We start from the raw sequence: 17,216 nt of genomic DNA on the forward strand, positions 1-17,216 counted from the left end.
GGGAGCTCGCGCGGGCGGGCGAGGATGGGCCCGGCGGCGGCGGGCGTCCGGGCCGGGAGGGTCGGCGTCGGGCTTCGCGGGCCCGCGCTGTAGGCGGCGAAGTGGGGCGCGGGCATGGGCGACGTGGAGGGCGCCGGTTGGCTGCGGTGGCGGGGAGGGTGATGTGGCGCATCCTGATTCGCCGCGGTGAGGTGGCGGTGGTCGGTGGACGCGTCCGGCGCGGAGGCGGACATGTACGGCGGCGGGGAGGAGTTTGGCTAGGGTTTCATCTGCGGGATTTTCGGAGGGGAGCACATATTTGTATGTAGAGGGAGCTAGGAGACTCCAAATGGGGAGTGGTTTTCGCCCACACGATCGTGATCGAATGACTGAGAGCATGGAAGGGGTTTGGATGGGTTATTGGGCCACTTTGGAGGGGTGTTGGGCTGCAAGACAAAAGAGGCTTTTATGGTTACCTGGTTAACCGTTGGAGTATCAATCGACCTCCAAATGGCATGAAACTTGACAGGCGGTCTACCGGTGCTATACCAAGGCCGCTTGACAAACCTCAGGCCATTCCGAGAACATTTAACGCCCGCACATGAAAAGAGGTCTGAGAGGGGCGATGGGCGCGCGCGAGAGGTCTGGACTCCGAACGGACAACAAAGAGAACCGGGAGAACCCGAACGGATGCAAGTTTTGAAAAACATGCAGATGAAATGCAGATGATGACATGGCAAAATGCAACACGCAAGCAAATGACATGGCAACGACACAAATCACTGGCAGACACCTGGCGCATCGAATTCGGGGTGTTACACTAGGACACCGAAGAAGGGAAAGACATCCCTTCTGGATCACTCCACCACGGTCGCCTATAGCAAGGAGGAGTGGTTGCCCAGGGGCAAGCCCCTGGCGAAATCGTAAGTATCTGCACTCTATAGTATGTCCTATTTTCATGGTTTGTTGTAACGCCGAACATGCATATGCAGTCCGACCGGGTCCCATCTAGATGTATCCTCCTCGGATGGGTCTCTGAGTGAGTCGGAGATGGATTCACTCCCGACGGCCACCTCCCCATGACCTGCGGACGACACTGAGGTGTTGTCCCAAAGGATACCGGAGCAGGGGGCGACGGTTCTGGAGACGCCCCAAGGCGAAATCCCAGACGCCAGGCACATGGGGGGTAAGATCCCCATGGACTATGCGGATGGGAGCCACAACAAGTCTGGCTCCCACCCGGTTACTGCGCCGGATCCTCCAAAGGTTCTGGACTTGAGTAGGCAGCCCCTCGCTAAGGAGGGCGAGCCGGCCGTGCCGATGACCTCCGTCCAGCCGGAGGCACCGGATAATTTGCTGGAAGCGCTTCGCGACGCTTCCATTGACGAAGAGCACCGTACTCTTATGAGTACGGTGATTGAGAAGGTTCGGTCCGCCAAAAGTGGATTGACCGAAGCCTGCACCAGGCTTCTAACAGGCTTTGAGGTAAAAAGTGTGAGAAAATATCACCCGATAGACAGTAGCCCCTGATACTCTGTTTGGTGTTCGAAACGAAAAACTAAACGGTGTGTCAATGTTTAATCCGCAGGAGTCTAACAATGAATGTATATGTGAAAAAGCAGGCATTGCTGCTGGTCGCTGCCGCCCGCACAACGGAGGTGGCCGGACTCAAACGAGACCTGAAGCAGGCCGAAGAAGAGCTCAGCCTTACAAGGAGGCAGCTCGAGGAGAACAAAGGTAAGTGATACCCCGTCCGTGTGTCATGTTGAGGAAGAAAAATTGGTGATGCTAACAAAAAGCATCATGATTTTTAAATAGGGGCCACGACCGAAGTGGCGGCCTTGAAGACATCGTTGTCCGAGGCTGAAGACAAAGCGGCCGCGGAGCGCACTAAGCATGAAAAGCAAGATGCTCGGGTGAGCGAGGTACAGCAAGAGCTCCAGGAGTTCGGGACGAAGTTAGAATCCTTGGAGCATGACTTCAAGACTCAAGAGTCTGAGCTTGCCAAGGCCCTCCAGAGCGCGAAAGACGCCAAGGCCGAAGCCCAAAAAGCCCTCCAGGAAATCCAGGCGGCCAAGAAGATAGCGGTGGGTAAGGCATTCATTATTCAAAGCAAGCATGTGGAGGAGACATTTCTTTTACTTACTCGAATTCGGAGCTCTCCAGGGGCATTCGCAGATCTGCCATGCAGCATATCGGATGTCGCGGAGTTTGCTACCCCTTGAGCTTGCGTTGGTTTTCCTTCAAGAGGAAATGGTGATGCAACAGAGTAGCGTAAGTATTTCCCTCAGTTTTTGAGAACCAAGGTATCAATCCAATAGGAGGCTCCTCAACAAGTCCCACGAACCTACACAAACAAACAAAGAACTCGCAACCAACGCAATAAAGGGGTTGTCAATCCCTTCACGGCCACTTGCGAAAGTGAGATCTGATAGAGATAGTATGATAAGATAAATATATTTTTGGTATTTTATAATATAGATGCAGAAAGTAAAGAAGCAAATAAAAGTAGATTGGAAGCAAATATGATAAGAGATAGACTCGGGGGCCATAGGTTTCACTAGAGGCTTCTCTCGAGATAGCATAAGTATTACGGTGGGTGAACAAATTACTGTCGAGCAATTGATAGAAAAGCGAATAATTATGAGATTATCTAGGCATGATCATGTATATAGGCATCACGTCCACAACAAGTAGACCGACTCCTGCCTGCATCTACTACTATTACTCCACACATCGACCGACTCATGCCTGCATCTAGAGTATTAAGTTCACAAAGAACAGAGTAACGCATTAACCAAGATGACATGATGTAGAGGGATAAACTCAAGCAATATGATATAAACCCCATCTTTATATCCTCGATTGCAACAATACAATACGTGCATTGCAACCCTTTCTGTCACTGGGTAAGGACACCGCAAGATTGAACCCAAAGCTAAGCACTTCTCCCATGGCAAGAAAGATCAATCTAGTAGGCCAAACCAAACTGATAATTCGAAGAGACTTGCAAAGATAACTCAATCGTACATAAAAGAATTCAGAGAAGATTCAAATATTATTCATAGATAAACTTGATCATAAACCCACAATTCATCGGATGTCGACAAACACACCGCAAAAAGAGATTACATCAAATAGATCTCCACAAGAGAGACAGAGAACATTGTATTGAGATCCAAAAAGAGAGAAGAAGACATCTAGCTAATTTTGCGGCTGCTTCGAGCCGCGGGAAATTTGTGGATATTACATGTTGATACATCGACCATCACCGAATTACTCTTATAAAGGATGCTGGAGTACTCTTGACACCCCCTTCTCCCTGTCACTCCACCGTCCAACCATGTTGGGTCGTTCCCCACCCCTATGAGCGTGGGGTGCCCCTGGTCTGGCACCTTTTCTTTGCCACTGTGTGCACATTTCTTGAATTGAGGGTGGTGTCTAAGACCAACTCCAATGCGCCGACGCGTTCTTTCCGTGCACGTAGGTTTGGGTCGAAATGAACACAAACTGCGGCCCAATGTGCCGACGCAAACGGGTGAGTGTACGCTTTTTGTCTGCTCGCGACTCATTTCAAGACAAGATTTGAGTCGGGTTTGCATCAGCACGGACATGACGTGGACATACGCGACGCCCGCCCTTGTCCTCCCCCTAGCCTGTCATTCGGTGGCACATTGGCAATTACCCTCCTCTCCCGTCCAAAACTAAGACACCCGGGCACCCTGCCTTCACCGTTGTCGCCCAGTTGCCCAGACCGCCGCCCGCACCCAAAAACCTCCCCCGACAACACGCCGCTCTTGACAGGAACCCTTGCCAGCAAGTCAAGCCTAGTTTCACCACCGTCGTAGCACCCCCACACCCGCCCCCCAAGACCATGCCACCAACCTCACCTCTGGCGCCATTGTCAATGCTCCAATCCCGGCTTCCTCAATCGACGTTCTCCTTCATGGCCGCCACCACGCCGACAGGCCTGCTGCCTGGTCTGGAAGAGGCGCGGGGCTCTTCGTCGGCCGGCTTCTTCAACCACGCCCGTGAGGTGTTCGACGTTTCACCCGTAAGGTACAAATGGATAATTTCGACAACTTCATTTGCGATTCGTATGATTCATCCTTGGATGATGAGGAGTTTGTGGTTGCTACTTTGGTCGCCAATGACCACATTTAGGGGCTCAATCTCGGGCCATGCTCCGGCGTTGAATCACAATAGAGAGAGCGGAAGACTACTTCAAGTCCTCTTCCCCTCTCTTCAAACACAAGCTATCTCGGCACCGCTTCCAGATGGCTAGACATGTGTTCTCGTATTCGCGAAGGGTTGTGGCATACGATGATTATTTCATATGCAAGGAGGACGATTTCATATGCAAGGAGGACGCCCCTGGGAGAGGTTGGCTTCTCCTCTTAGCAGAAATGCACTGCAGCTATTCGGTGCTTGCATACAAAATACCATGTGATCTGATTGATGGGTATGTCCGCATGAGTGAGGCCACGTGCCTAGAATCCATGTATAGGTTCTGAAAGATTGTGCTAGTGATGTTTGGCCGGGAGTACTTGAGAGAGCCAACTGTTGCACCAGGTTGTTGGCGATCGATGCAGATAGGGGCTTTCCGAGGATGCTTGGTCGCACACAGATTGTAAGCACTGCAAGTGGAAGAACTGCACATCTGCTTGGCAGGGGCAGTCTAGAGGTCATGTGAAAGTTTGCAATGTCATACTTGAGGCCGTGCTTCACAAGATCTTTGAATTTGGTACTCTTTTTTTGGCACGGCCATCTCTCACAATGACATCAACGTGCTTTAGCGTTCTCTGGTGTTTGAAAGGGTTGCAGAAGGCAACTGCCCAGAGTTCAATATTAAGATCAATGGTCACCACTATAACAAAGGATACTACCTACCTGATGGTATTTATCCTCAGTGCATTACTCTTGTGAAAACAATCCCAAACCCGATAGGAGAGAAGAGGCAGTGATTTGCCCAAACACAAAAGGGTCGCTGGTGGTTGGGGCGGGGAGGGAGGGATTGGCGCACTAATATGAATTTGACATGGTTAATGTCAGTTGAATCATCAAAGATATGCGCTGGTAATGGTTACAGGAAGGCGGATGCGGTTAATGTCAGTTGAATCATCAAAAGTACTCCCTCCGTTCTGATTTACTCGTCGTCGTTTTAGTTCAAATTTGAACTAAAACCACGACGAGTAAATCGGAACAAAGGGAGTATGTGCTGCTAATGGTTACAATAAGGTGGATGCTTGAAGTAGGAGTGTAGGACTAGAAGGGAACAACGAGGAAATTTGGGACTGACACTATTGAAGCACCCCGCCCCAACAAAGAGGACAGCGATGACGTGAAAGCACCCCGCATGTTCTGCAAGACGCTCATTGCTTCCGACACCAGCATGCACAAGGCTCTCTCCTCTGGTTCATGGCGTCAGAGACCAAAAGATTTTGTTAACTCTAGGTGACAAATTCTTTATGCATCAAGCTTGATGACAAATTCTTGTAGTATGGAAAATCTTTCTTGCATATTCAGAACTAATAGGCAAAGACACCAGGTGCCAGGTAAGGTGACCGAAGACTATTGCTTCCATTTATTCGATGGCGGGTTTGAATTGAGGTTGATATAATGGGTGGAGAAAGAAAAAGAATATTTTTTTGCGGATAAAGAAAAAATTATTTAACGGAAAAAAAAAGGTGCCAATGCTATCTACTCCCTCCATTCCGATTTACTTTCTCGTCGTGGTTTTAGTTCAAATTTGAACTAAAACCACGATGAGTAAATCGGAACGGATGGAGTAGCTAGCTAGGATCATGAAGGTACATGTTGGACATGATTGGTATCGCACCACTAGAATATTTATGTATCTGAACCTAATTTCACGCCCTGCATTTTCCCATTGCAACGCACAAGCATGTTTGCTAGTAAGAAGGAAAAGAAAGAAGCAAAGGGGATGCAAACACAAGAAGAGAAAGGAAAACAAAACTGTCAAAGTCTGTCTGTCTGTCTGCAACCAAGAAAGAGACTAGCTACAAACAAGTTGCTCATTGCTGCTGCCTATAACTACATCATACCATACCATACCAGACCAGACCAGACCATCGACCAACAACCGAATCCACTATTTCCATCATAGATCCGCCCGACCGACCGGCGCCAACATCATCGGTTAAACTGATCATACTCGACGACGACATTCATTATACTAACTAGACTTCTTTTTAAACCCACGCTGGAGAGGAACACAACCAACCCAACCAAACCCTACAATCATCCATCATCCACTAGCTAAGCTAGCCTAGGCTCAACTTCCGCCGTACCAAACTAATTAAACAGTCTACATCCTTCACTCCCGGATCGAGTTGATGTCGATGCCGCAGGACCGCGACTCCATCTGCCACATCATGCCCGTCCACCCGCTCATCACCGCGTCCGACGGCAGGTCCTCCTCTCCGCGGGGCATCGGCATCAGCGGCGAAGGCCCCTCTTCCTCCGCCTCGACTCCAACTCCGTCTCCACCCCTGCCCCTGCCCCCGTTGGCATCGCCGGTCTGTTCTTCCTCCGCCACAGCAGACTCCTGCCCGGCCTTGCCCTTCCTGCTCTTCTTCGACCCCGCGTACATGAAGCTCCCCACAATCACCTACACCAAGACGCACAATCACCTCATCATTCATTTCTGGAACACAATAGACCAAGGATGAATTAATGAAATGCTGATGTTTCAGTGCAAAAAAAAGGAGCGAGTGATCACCTGAACTATCCCGGCTGCTGTCAGGACTCCACCAACGATTCCTCCAATCACCCTGTGATCAGCGCCACACAGCTCTATGCATAGACCTCCATTCCGTGTGCGTGAAACGCCGTCAGCTATCACCAGGTATGATCCAGAGAGGCACGGGATTTCGAATCGACCCTGTCAAATGTAATAGGGGACAAGCGAAAATTATTAAGTGTGTTGTCTGTGACTGGTGTTATAACTTACAAGTGAAGCATTTCTTGGAAAAATAGAATAAATATTAATGACTCCATATTCATCAGCAATGGATCTAGGAACTGCAAACTTGAACAAATACCTCCTATCCTAGGTTGCTAACAACATATCATGACTTCATTTGACGACAAAGGACAGAAGTAGTCAGGTTTACTTATACCAAGACAACACATCAACAACGTATACACATCAAAGATGCAGCTGCAAAATATGGAACAACAGGAAGGAGAGCAGTACGATGACAAATACTAGAGAACAACTGACATTACTGCCGGTAACAGAGCATAATAGACCGTGCTATTGCTACATAATATACCATGCTGCATATATAGAGAATAGGATCATAGATTTCACAGGATGAAAATGAGATGATAGGTCCATGAAAATGGGTTTTTCATCCTGGGCAGGCCAGAGACGCGGCTGCACAACATTCTTTGGGCCGTCCATGACGGGAAAAATCATGGTAGAAGCAAGGGCGAGGAAAATATTGGGGAGTTCCAGGTTACGGTGGGTGGTCGGGGCTGGGCAATGCATTGTGGTTTGTGCGTTTGTCTCGTGTACATGTGTGTGTGCGAGGCGTTGGGCTCTAACTAAACCGAGCAATCGCACTGCTAGCTACGTTACTGAAGCCGAGCGATTGATCCCTTGGCTATTAACTGAGCTCGAGTGATTCATTCACTGCTGACTAAACCCGAGCGATTCCTTCGCTGTTGCTGCTAACTGAACCCGAGCGATTGATCGCATCTGCTGCTTACTGAAGCCGATCGAGCCCCCGTGCGAGACGTAGCCAGCCACTGTTGGGTTGACTCTCGATGAACAGTGATCGTTGCTACCGTGCACATGGTACTTAGAACGAGTCAAGACGTGGTGAGTTGAGCCGGTTGGTTGGTTGTGGATGAACAGTTCCCGGTGGGGGTTTGATGAACAGGACCCCGTGGTAGTAGGCCGTTGCCGCGTGATGAACAGGACCCCAAGGAGGCCATCGCACCCTAGCCGGTTGGGGGTGGATGAACAGGACCCTCTGTAGCCTCTATGAATAGTAGCCGGTGGATGAACAGTAGCTGGTGGAGGCTGGAGGAGGTCGATGGTGGATGAACAGTAGCTCGTGGAGGCTGGGGCACAGCAGTAGATGGTGGATGAACAGGACCTCGTTTCGACCGTCAGCGCTCCAAGACAAGTCCGTTTCCTCCGTTTTGCGGTACGCCACACCCCTCCCTATCAACAGGGCCCCATTTCGACCGTAGGCACTCGAATACAAGTCGGTTTCCTCCGTTTTGCGGTAGGCCAGACCCTTCCCGATGAACAGGACCCATTTCGACCGTATGTGGTCGAATAGAAGGCCCGTTTCCTCCGTTCTGTGGTCTGCTCTGGTCTAGCACCGCTCTCAATTGGTGGTAGACGCAGATGTAATTTTTTACATCCGCGCTCCCCGCGGTAGTACCGTGCTGTGGCGCGGTAGTACTGTGGCACCAGGCCAGGTTCCGGAGCAGGAGCGGAGGTAGGGGCGGATGTAATTTTTTACATCCGCATCCTTCACGGTAGTACCGCACCCTCGGTCGCAGTAATTCCGTGTCGGATTTTTGCACGACATTTTTCTCAGCGGAGGTAGTCACGGATGTAATTTTTTACATCTGTGCCTACCAGGCCTGGCCCGTGTCTGCCTTGCGGAAGTACCGCATGGGGCCGCGGTAGTACCGCTCCTGCGGATCTACCGCGCCCTGTCGGTGCTCCTTTTTGCCTGGTCAGGTCTCTGCCGTGCTCGCGGTAGTACCGCGGTCCACCGCGGTAGTACCGCACGCTAGTGCGGTAGTACCGCGCCTGTGGAGCGCTAGTTCCATGGGCTGCGGGCTGAGTGGTGGGCAACGGTTGAAATTGTCCCCCACTATAAAAGGGGGTCTTCTTCTCCAAGAAGACTCACCTCTTCTAACCCTAAACTCCATTGTTGCTCCAAGCTCCATTTTTGGCCGATCTCTCTCCCTAGCCAATCAAACTTGTTGATTTGCTCGGGATTGGGTGACAAGGCCCCGATCTACACTTCCACCAAGAGATATTCGATTCCCCCCACTAATCCCTAGCGGATCTTGTTACTCTTGGGTGTTTGAGCACCCTAGACGGTTGAGGTCACCTCGAAGCCATACTCCATTGTGGTGAAGCTTCTTGGTGTTGTTGGGAGCCTCCAAGTGTTGTGGAGATTGCCCCAACCTTGTTTGTAAAGGTTCAGTCGCCGCCTTCAAGGGCACCAATAGTGGAATCACGGCATCTCGCATTGTGTGAGGGCGTGAGGAGATTACAGTGTCCCTAGTGGCTTCTTGGGGAGCATTGTGCCTCCACACCGCTCTAACGGAGACGTACTTCCCCTTAAAAGGAAGGAACTTCGGTAACACATCCTCGTCTCCACCGGCTCCACTCTTGGTTATTCCGTGCCTTTACTTTTGCAAGCTTACTTGTGTTGTATCTATTGCTTGCTTGTGTGCTGGTTGTCTTTGCATCATATAGGTTGTCCACTTAGTTGCATATCTAGACAACCTATTTTGTCGCAAGGTTTAATTTGTTAAAGAAAAGCTTAAAAATTGTTAGTTGCCTATTCACCCCCCCCCCCACTCTAGTCAACCATATCGATCCTTTCACTCTCCATGTACACGAGCCCTCGCCGTACGTATGCGCGAGTACGTGTTCGAGACCCCACCCGTATGTACGTACGTGGATGTATCTTTTGGCATCTGGCTGTACGTACGTGTACGCTGTTTTGACTGGACTGCCTCAACTGCTACCGCTCCTTACTCAGACATGGTTCATCGTGGCAAACAGACCGATCAACCGGTATGTACACAGACAACGCTACGTATGCTTCGACCAGGTGGGTTCCAGCTGTCGGGGGGCAAGGAGGCGGAATATATAGCTGGTGCGTCCCAGTGGTCAGAGACGGAATCATATATTTTTTGCCCATAATAAGGAGTCACTTCATTGGGAGCAAAGATGTTGTTGGTGGGTCCCGGCTGTTAGGAGCAGGCATAAGGAGGCACTTCCTTCCTTGCGAAGATATACGTGGTGGGTCCCAGCTTTCATGGGGAGGAATAATTTTTATTTTCGCGTAACAAGGAGGCGGTTGCAGTGTGCGTCCATGGACCTGGTGCGTCCCCAGTGTCAGCCTCTCCACGTATAATCCTCTTCCGATGACTCTCGTTTGTTGACCACGTTGACCACGCCGTGCCGAGCGCACCAAGGCGGTGGACGACGGCGAGGCCCGGGACGACAACGAGTTGGTATTGGGAAGACACGGCAGTGGAGTCACAAACGGAGAGGTGTACGAGGGTTAACTGATTCTGGTGCGGCGTGGTTCTGCAGTCAGTAGAGAATAACATCACTCGTTTATTCATTTAAATGGATTTTTTGTAAAAAATTGTAAATATAATCCTAAAACCCTATATGTTTTAGTGTGGCCTTGCCATGGTCATAAGTGGTTACCATAAAAATTTCAGGTCTTCTGAAATTAGTTTGATCCCTCAAATAATTTAAGCAACAACTTTTATTTTTATTTTATTAGGATTGTAAAGAGAAAGGGGAAGAACAAGGACCGTGTCTTAAGTAACAAGAGCATCCATGCATCTTGATCGATGAACAAAACACACATGAATAACCAACGAAGAAGCCCAAATCACATGGTGGAAATCAGTGAAAAAATAATGATAAGCAAGCAAAATATCAACTTGACAATAACGATTCATTTGACAAATGATAATTAATGACCACCATATTTTTTTTTGCAAACATAACCACTGAATAAGTTCACCAACACCACCTTATAGACTCTTGGTTCATTACAACCATTATGACATAAAAAAGCACACTGAAATGTAGACATGGGTAATACTAAGTGTTCATTACTTCAGCGCGGCCTAGATGTTCCTCTACTCAAAGGCCCACTGGTTTTCCCTGCAGATCTTCTCCTCCTCCTCGGGTCTTAATTTCTCATTGATGTTGAAGATCTTGCGGATCTCCTCTGGCGTCTTTCCCGTGATCATGTCGGTGACGGTCTGGCAAGTCAGGTCTAGGAGCCCCCTGATGTTGAGGTGGTTCGCAGCCTGAGAGGGGGCAAAAGAGCAAAAGGAATAATGGTGCGTCAGAGCGAAGTGTTGGTTTACAAAAACATGGATAATTACATATACCACCTACATAGAGGTTTTTGCGACAAACTAAAACACAAAACAAGGTGTGCAATAATCAAAAGATATTCATTCAAAGACCATAACATGGGTTAACATAAATGGATCGATTGTCAAGAAAAGTTAACATAACTGTCACAAAATAGAGTGAGATCAGACACAGCTACATACATTCCTACATGATAAATGATAATTTTGTAAGTGCATAAGCTACATGGGTTCAGATGACAAGCACCACTTCTCAAAATGCATTGGCAATTGCATTCATCATCCAATAATTTGGATATCAACATGTATGGCTAGTACACCACAATCATCAGTCAAGCAATGATACACAGATGAACACATTCATAGCCAATATGGATCAATATAGTGGCATTTACAAGATTTGCTCAGATGATAAAGGCAGCGATAACAATAAAGTTAGAAACATAGTTATCTATCATAGTAAAATCAAACCACAACACAAAACATGTGTTTAGGGGTCAGTAATATATGAAACTGGAATATGTATTGCTAGTGAAGACGCCACATGTGAGATACAAATCTTATCTATGATAAAATAAGATAACTATAAGAAAAGAAACTAAAAGTAAATAGTGCTAAACTCTTGCAAACAAGATCAGGATTTTATAGTGGCCATGGGAAGTCATTTGTGGTTTCACTTCAAACGATGGAAAGCATCATCACTTCTAACATGGACAGGCACAATGTATCATCTCGTGATCTAGCTACAAGGATGTAATGTTAATAGAACCACAATCAATACTCAACCAATGCTAGATAGAAGAAGGCATTCGTAGATGACATGGATCAATAGTGGTATCTAAAAGATTAGTTGAGATCATAAATATTTGATACAAAGTTAGAAACATTAGCATGATCATGTGATTTAGCTATCACTATGTATACAGCAAAATAAATAGTAACTCGATGCTAGATAGAAGAAAAAGCCATTCATTGTTGACATATGGACCAGTAGTGAAACCTATAAGATAATAAAGACATAGATAGCAAAATTAGAAAGAAGTGTGTGATCTACAATGCATAATTACAAATATCAAAGTAGTAATGTATGATATTGGATTTATGTATTATAACTAAGGATGACACATGCGACATACCACCCTATCTATGATAAACCAACATAACTAAACAAATTCAGAGCAGATCTACTAAACTCTAGCATACAAGATCATAATTTCACACTAGATATGGACATTCATGCATGGTTCAAATCTAGAAACAACAGTGAAAAATATAGAAACATCAGACCATATATTGCTCTGTGTGGTCTGATGTTTCCGCAAGTTATTGAAAGAGAAACCACTCAATCATCATCCGTATATGTAATTTACAAACAAAATGATAGTGAATCTAATAATTTAAAATGTTTCTAGGTTATTCATATATAGTGAAGCATATTAGACCAGATGAACATGGAACTGTAAATTAATATAGCTCCCCAGATAATGCCCGAACCTAGCTATTAGGGTTAGTATGTATGGTCGGCCGCTTTCTACATCGCCAATAACAACTCTTTGTGACCTAAACCTAATCCATTGTGTAACCTAACCTAATACAATCGAGTGAAATCTACCTTGATGAAGGTACGAGGACATATTCCAATCTATCCAAATCTCAATCAGACACAAGTAACAAGCCACACTAAACAAAAACAATCTTGATTCCATCAATGGGGGATAGTAAAAAGATAGATCTAGAGAATGTCAAGGAACAAATCAAAGGATGGAAAGTAATCACACCAGTGCGAGGTCGAATATGGTGGCCGTGTCGACCTTGACGAAATTGGCGTCCTAGTTTTTGAGGTCCTCTGCAGGCGCCGCAGGCACAGCCGATGTAGCACCTAACGGCCTAGCTCCACCACCAAAATCAGATGTGTCGACGGCCTTTGCTTGGACGTGTTTGTTGCAGTACTCAATGACCTTGGAGAGGATCTTTGAGTTGACATTGCGGAGCAACAAGCCGTTGTCAGTATAGTCGTCCTCGATCATGTGCTGGATCATTTGCGACTCCATGGCCACCGCCTGCTCCACCTCAAACTCCTTACCGTCTGAACTCTTGAGCTTGATGATCTTCTTCTTGCCCTCTGCGGCCGCCATCGGGTGGATCGGAGCTAGGGTTGGGGTGGGGAAATTGGGGATCGAGGAAACCCTAACTAGAAGAGGAAACTCTAGCGGCGGCGAAAGAAAGGAGGAAAGGTGGGGTGTTTTGTTGCAGGGTTGATTGGGCTTTCGGGGAATTTATTTTGGGCCGATTGAGCAATGTTTCGATGGGTAGATATGTAGCTTACGGGCCTTAGAAAGAAACGAAGCCAAATAATACAAAACAAGATGAAATCAAACCGATTTTTTTACGAGTTCAAAGGGGTCAAACTAGAAAATTCATATTTTCCAATTTGATGAGGACAACATTGGTATCTTCGGTTGGAACAACTTTACCACCTTCCCAGGATGTGGGCTCGCCTTATAAGTTGGCCCACATGGCAAAGGTTTAACTTCTATTTATTGTTTTGCGAATCAACAGGCTTAACGCATGCCGAATTATTTTCTGTCAAATCAAAAACATGCAAAAAACAGTAACTGGCTCTAGGCATTGAATTTATAGTTTAGTTCAGAATAATAATATAAATTGATATGGATGGTATTATAATAGCATGAATCAATCAAAAATTATAGGTAAGTTTGAGATGTATGAGTCACCGAGCAGAACATAGTACATACACGTATACCTTCACCCCTATGAACGATGCAAGATTCGTTGGGTACTTTCTGCTAGCTCACGGGGTACATATTTAATTTGTACACATATATTGTTTTTGCGGCTGCTTCGAGCCGCAGGAAATTTGTGGATATCACATGTTGATACATCGACCATCACCGAATTACTCTTGTAAAGGATGTTGGAGTACTCTTGACGCCCCCTTCTGCCTGCCACTCCACCGTCCAACCATGTTGGGTCGTTCCCCACCCCTATGAGCGTGGGGTGCCCCTGGTCTGGCACCTTTTCTTTGCCACTGCGTGCACATTTCTTGCAATGAGGGTGGTGTCTAAGACCAACTCCAATGCGCTGACGCGTTCTATCCATGCACGTCGGTTTGGGTCGAAATGAACACAAACTGCGGCCCAATGTGCCGACGCAAACGGGCGAGTGTCCGCTTTTTGTCTGCTCGCGGCTCATTTCAGGACAAGATTTGAGTCGGGTTTGCATCAGCACGGACATGACGTGAACGAACGCGACGCCCGCCCTTGTCCTCCCCCTAGCCTGTCATTCGGTGGCACATTGGCAATTACCCTCCTCTCCCGTCCAAAACTAAGACACCCGGGCACCCTGCCTTCACTGTTGTCGCCCAGTTGCCCAGGCCGCCGCCCGCACCCAAAAACCTCCCCCGACAACACGCCGCTCTCGACAGGTACCCTTGCCGGCAAGTCAAGCCTAGTTTCACCGCCGTCGTAGCACCCCCACCCCCACCCCCCACGACCATGCCACCACCCTCACCTCTGGTGCCGTTGGCAACGCTCCAATCCCGGCTTCCTCAATCGACGTTCTCCTCCACGGCCGCCACCACGCCGACAGGCCTACTGCCTGGTCTGGAAGAGGCGCGGGGCTCTTCGCCGGCCGGCTTCTTCAACCACGCCCGTGAGGTGTTCGACGTTTCACCCGTAAGGTACAAATGGATAGTGGAGACGAATACTTTTTCGACAACTTCATTTGCGATTCGGATGATTCATCGTTGGACGATGAGGAGTTTGTGGTTGCTAATTTGGTCGCCGATGACCACATTTAGGGGCTCAATCTCGGGCCATGCTCCGGCGTTGAATCACAATAGAGAGAGCGGAAGACTACTTCAAGTCCTCTTCCCCACTCTTCAAACACAAGCTATTTCGGCGCCGCTTCCAGATGGCTAGACATGTGTTCTCGTATTCACGAAGGGTTGTGGCATACGATGATTATTTCATATGCAAGGAGGACGCCCCTGGGAGAGGTTGGCTTCTCCTCTTAGCAGAAATGCACTGCAGCTATTCGGTGCTTGCATACAAAATACCATGTGATCTAATTGATGGGTATGTCTGCATGAGTGAGGCCACATGCCTAGAATCCAGGTACAGGTTCTGCAAGATTGTGCTAGTGATGTTTGGCCGGGAGTACTTGAGAGAGCCAACTGTTGCACCAGGTTGTTGGCGATCAATGCAGATAGGGGCTTTCCGAGGATGCTTGGTCGCACACAGATTGTAAGCACTGCAAGTGGAAGAACTGCACATCTGCTTGGCAGGGGCAGTCTAGAGGTCATGTGAAAGTTTGCAATGTCATACTTGAGGCCGTGCTTCACAACATCATTGAATTTGGTACTCTTTTTTTGGCACGGCCGGCTCTCACAATGACATCAACGTGCTTCAGCGTTCTCTGATGTTTGAAAGGCTTGCAGAAGGCAACTGCCCAGAGTTCAATATTAAGATCAATGGTCACCACTATAACAAAGGATACTACCTACCTGATGGTATTTATCCTCAGTGCATTACTCTTGTGAAAACAATCCCAAACCCGATAGGAGAGAAGAGGCAGTGATTTGCCCAAACACAAAAGGGTCGCTGGTGGTTGGGGCGGGGAGGGAGGGATTGGCCCACTATCTGAATTTGACATGGTTAATGTCAGTTGAATCATCAAAGATATGCGCTGGTAATGGTTACAGGAAGGCAAATGCGGTTAATGTCACTTGAATCATCAAAAGTACTTCCTCCGTTCCGATTTACTCATCGTCGTTTTAGTTCAAATTTGAACTAAAACCACGATGAGTAAATCGGAACAAAGGGAGTATGTGCTGCTAATGGTTACAATAAGGTGGATGCTTGAAGTAGGAGTGTAGGACTAGAAGGGAACAACGAGGAAATTTGGGACTGACACTATTGAAGCACCCCGCCCCCACAAAGAGGATAGCGATGACGTGAAAGCACCCTGCATGTTCTGCAAGACGCTCATTGCTTCCGACACCAGCATGCACAAGGCTCTCTCCTCTGGTTCATGGCATCAGAGACCAAAAGATTTTGTTAACTCTAGGTGACAAATTCTTTATGCATCAAGCTTGATGACAAATTCTTGCAGTATGGAAAATCTTTCTTGCATATTCAGAACCAATAGGCAAAGACACCAGGTGCCAGGTAAGGTGACCGAAGACTATTGCTTCCATTTATTCGATGGCGGGTTTGAATTGAGGTTGAGATAATGGGTGGAGAAAGAAAAAGAATATTTTTTGCGGATAAAGAAAAAATTATTTAACGGTAAAAAAAGGTGCCAATGCTATCTACTGCCTCCGTTCCGATTTACTTTCTCGTCGTGGTTTTGGTTCAAATTTGAACTAAAACCACGACGAGTAAATCGGAATGGATGGAGTAGCTAGCTAGGATCATGAAGGTACATGTTGGACATGATTGATATCGCATGTTTGCTAGTAAGAAGGAAAAGAAAGAAGCAACGGGGATGCAAACACAAGAAGAGAAAGGAAAACAAAACTGTCAAAGTTTGTCTGTCTGTCTGTCTGCAACCAAGAAAGAGACTAGCTACAAACAAGTTGCTCATTGCTGCTGCCTATAACTACATCATACCATACCGTACCATACCAGACCAGACCATCAACCAACAACCGAATCCACTATTTCCATCATAGATCCGCCCGACCGACCGGCGCCAACATCATCGGTTAAACTGATCATACTCAACGATGACATTCATTATACTAACTAGACTTCTTTTTAAACCCACGCAGGAGAGGAACACAACCAACCCAACCAAACCCTAGAATCATCCATCATCCACTAGCTAAGCTAGCCTAGGCTCAACTTCCGCCGTACCAAACAAATTAAACAGTCTACAACCTTCACTCTCGGATCGAGTTGATGTCGATGCCGCGGGACCGCGACTCCATCTGCCGCATCATGCCCGTCCACCCGCTCATCATCGCGTCCGACGGCAGCTCCTCCTCTCCGCGGGGCATCGGCATCAGCGGCGAAGGCCCCTCTTCCTCCGCCTCGCCTCCAACTCCATCTTCGCCCCTGCCCCTGCCCCCGTTCGCGTCG

The 17,216-nt window shown here is 47.7% G+C and overlaps 1 pseudogene; it reads right to left on the minus strand.

Moving 5' to 3' along the window:
* Nucleotides 1-10,718: 10,718 nt before the first annotated feature.
* LOC119341768 lies at nt 10,719-13,367 on the minus strand (annotated as a pseudogene).
* Between the last annotated feature and the right edge of the window lie 3,849 nt (nt 13,368-17,216).

This window comes from Triticum dicoccoides, chromosome 7B (assembly GCF_002162155.2).
Source record: "Triticum dicoccoides isolate Atlit2015 ecotype Zavitan chromosome 7B, WEW_v2.0, whole genome shotgun sequence".
Lineage (NCBI taxonomy): Eukaryota > Viridiplantae > Streptophyta > Magnoliopsida > Poales > Poaceae > Triticum > Triticum dicoccoides.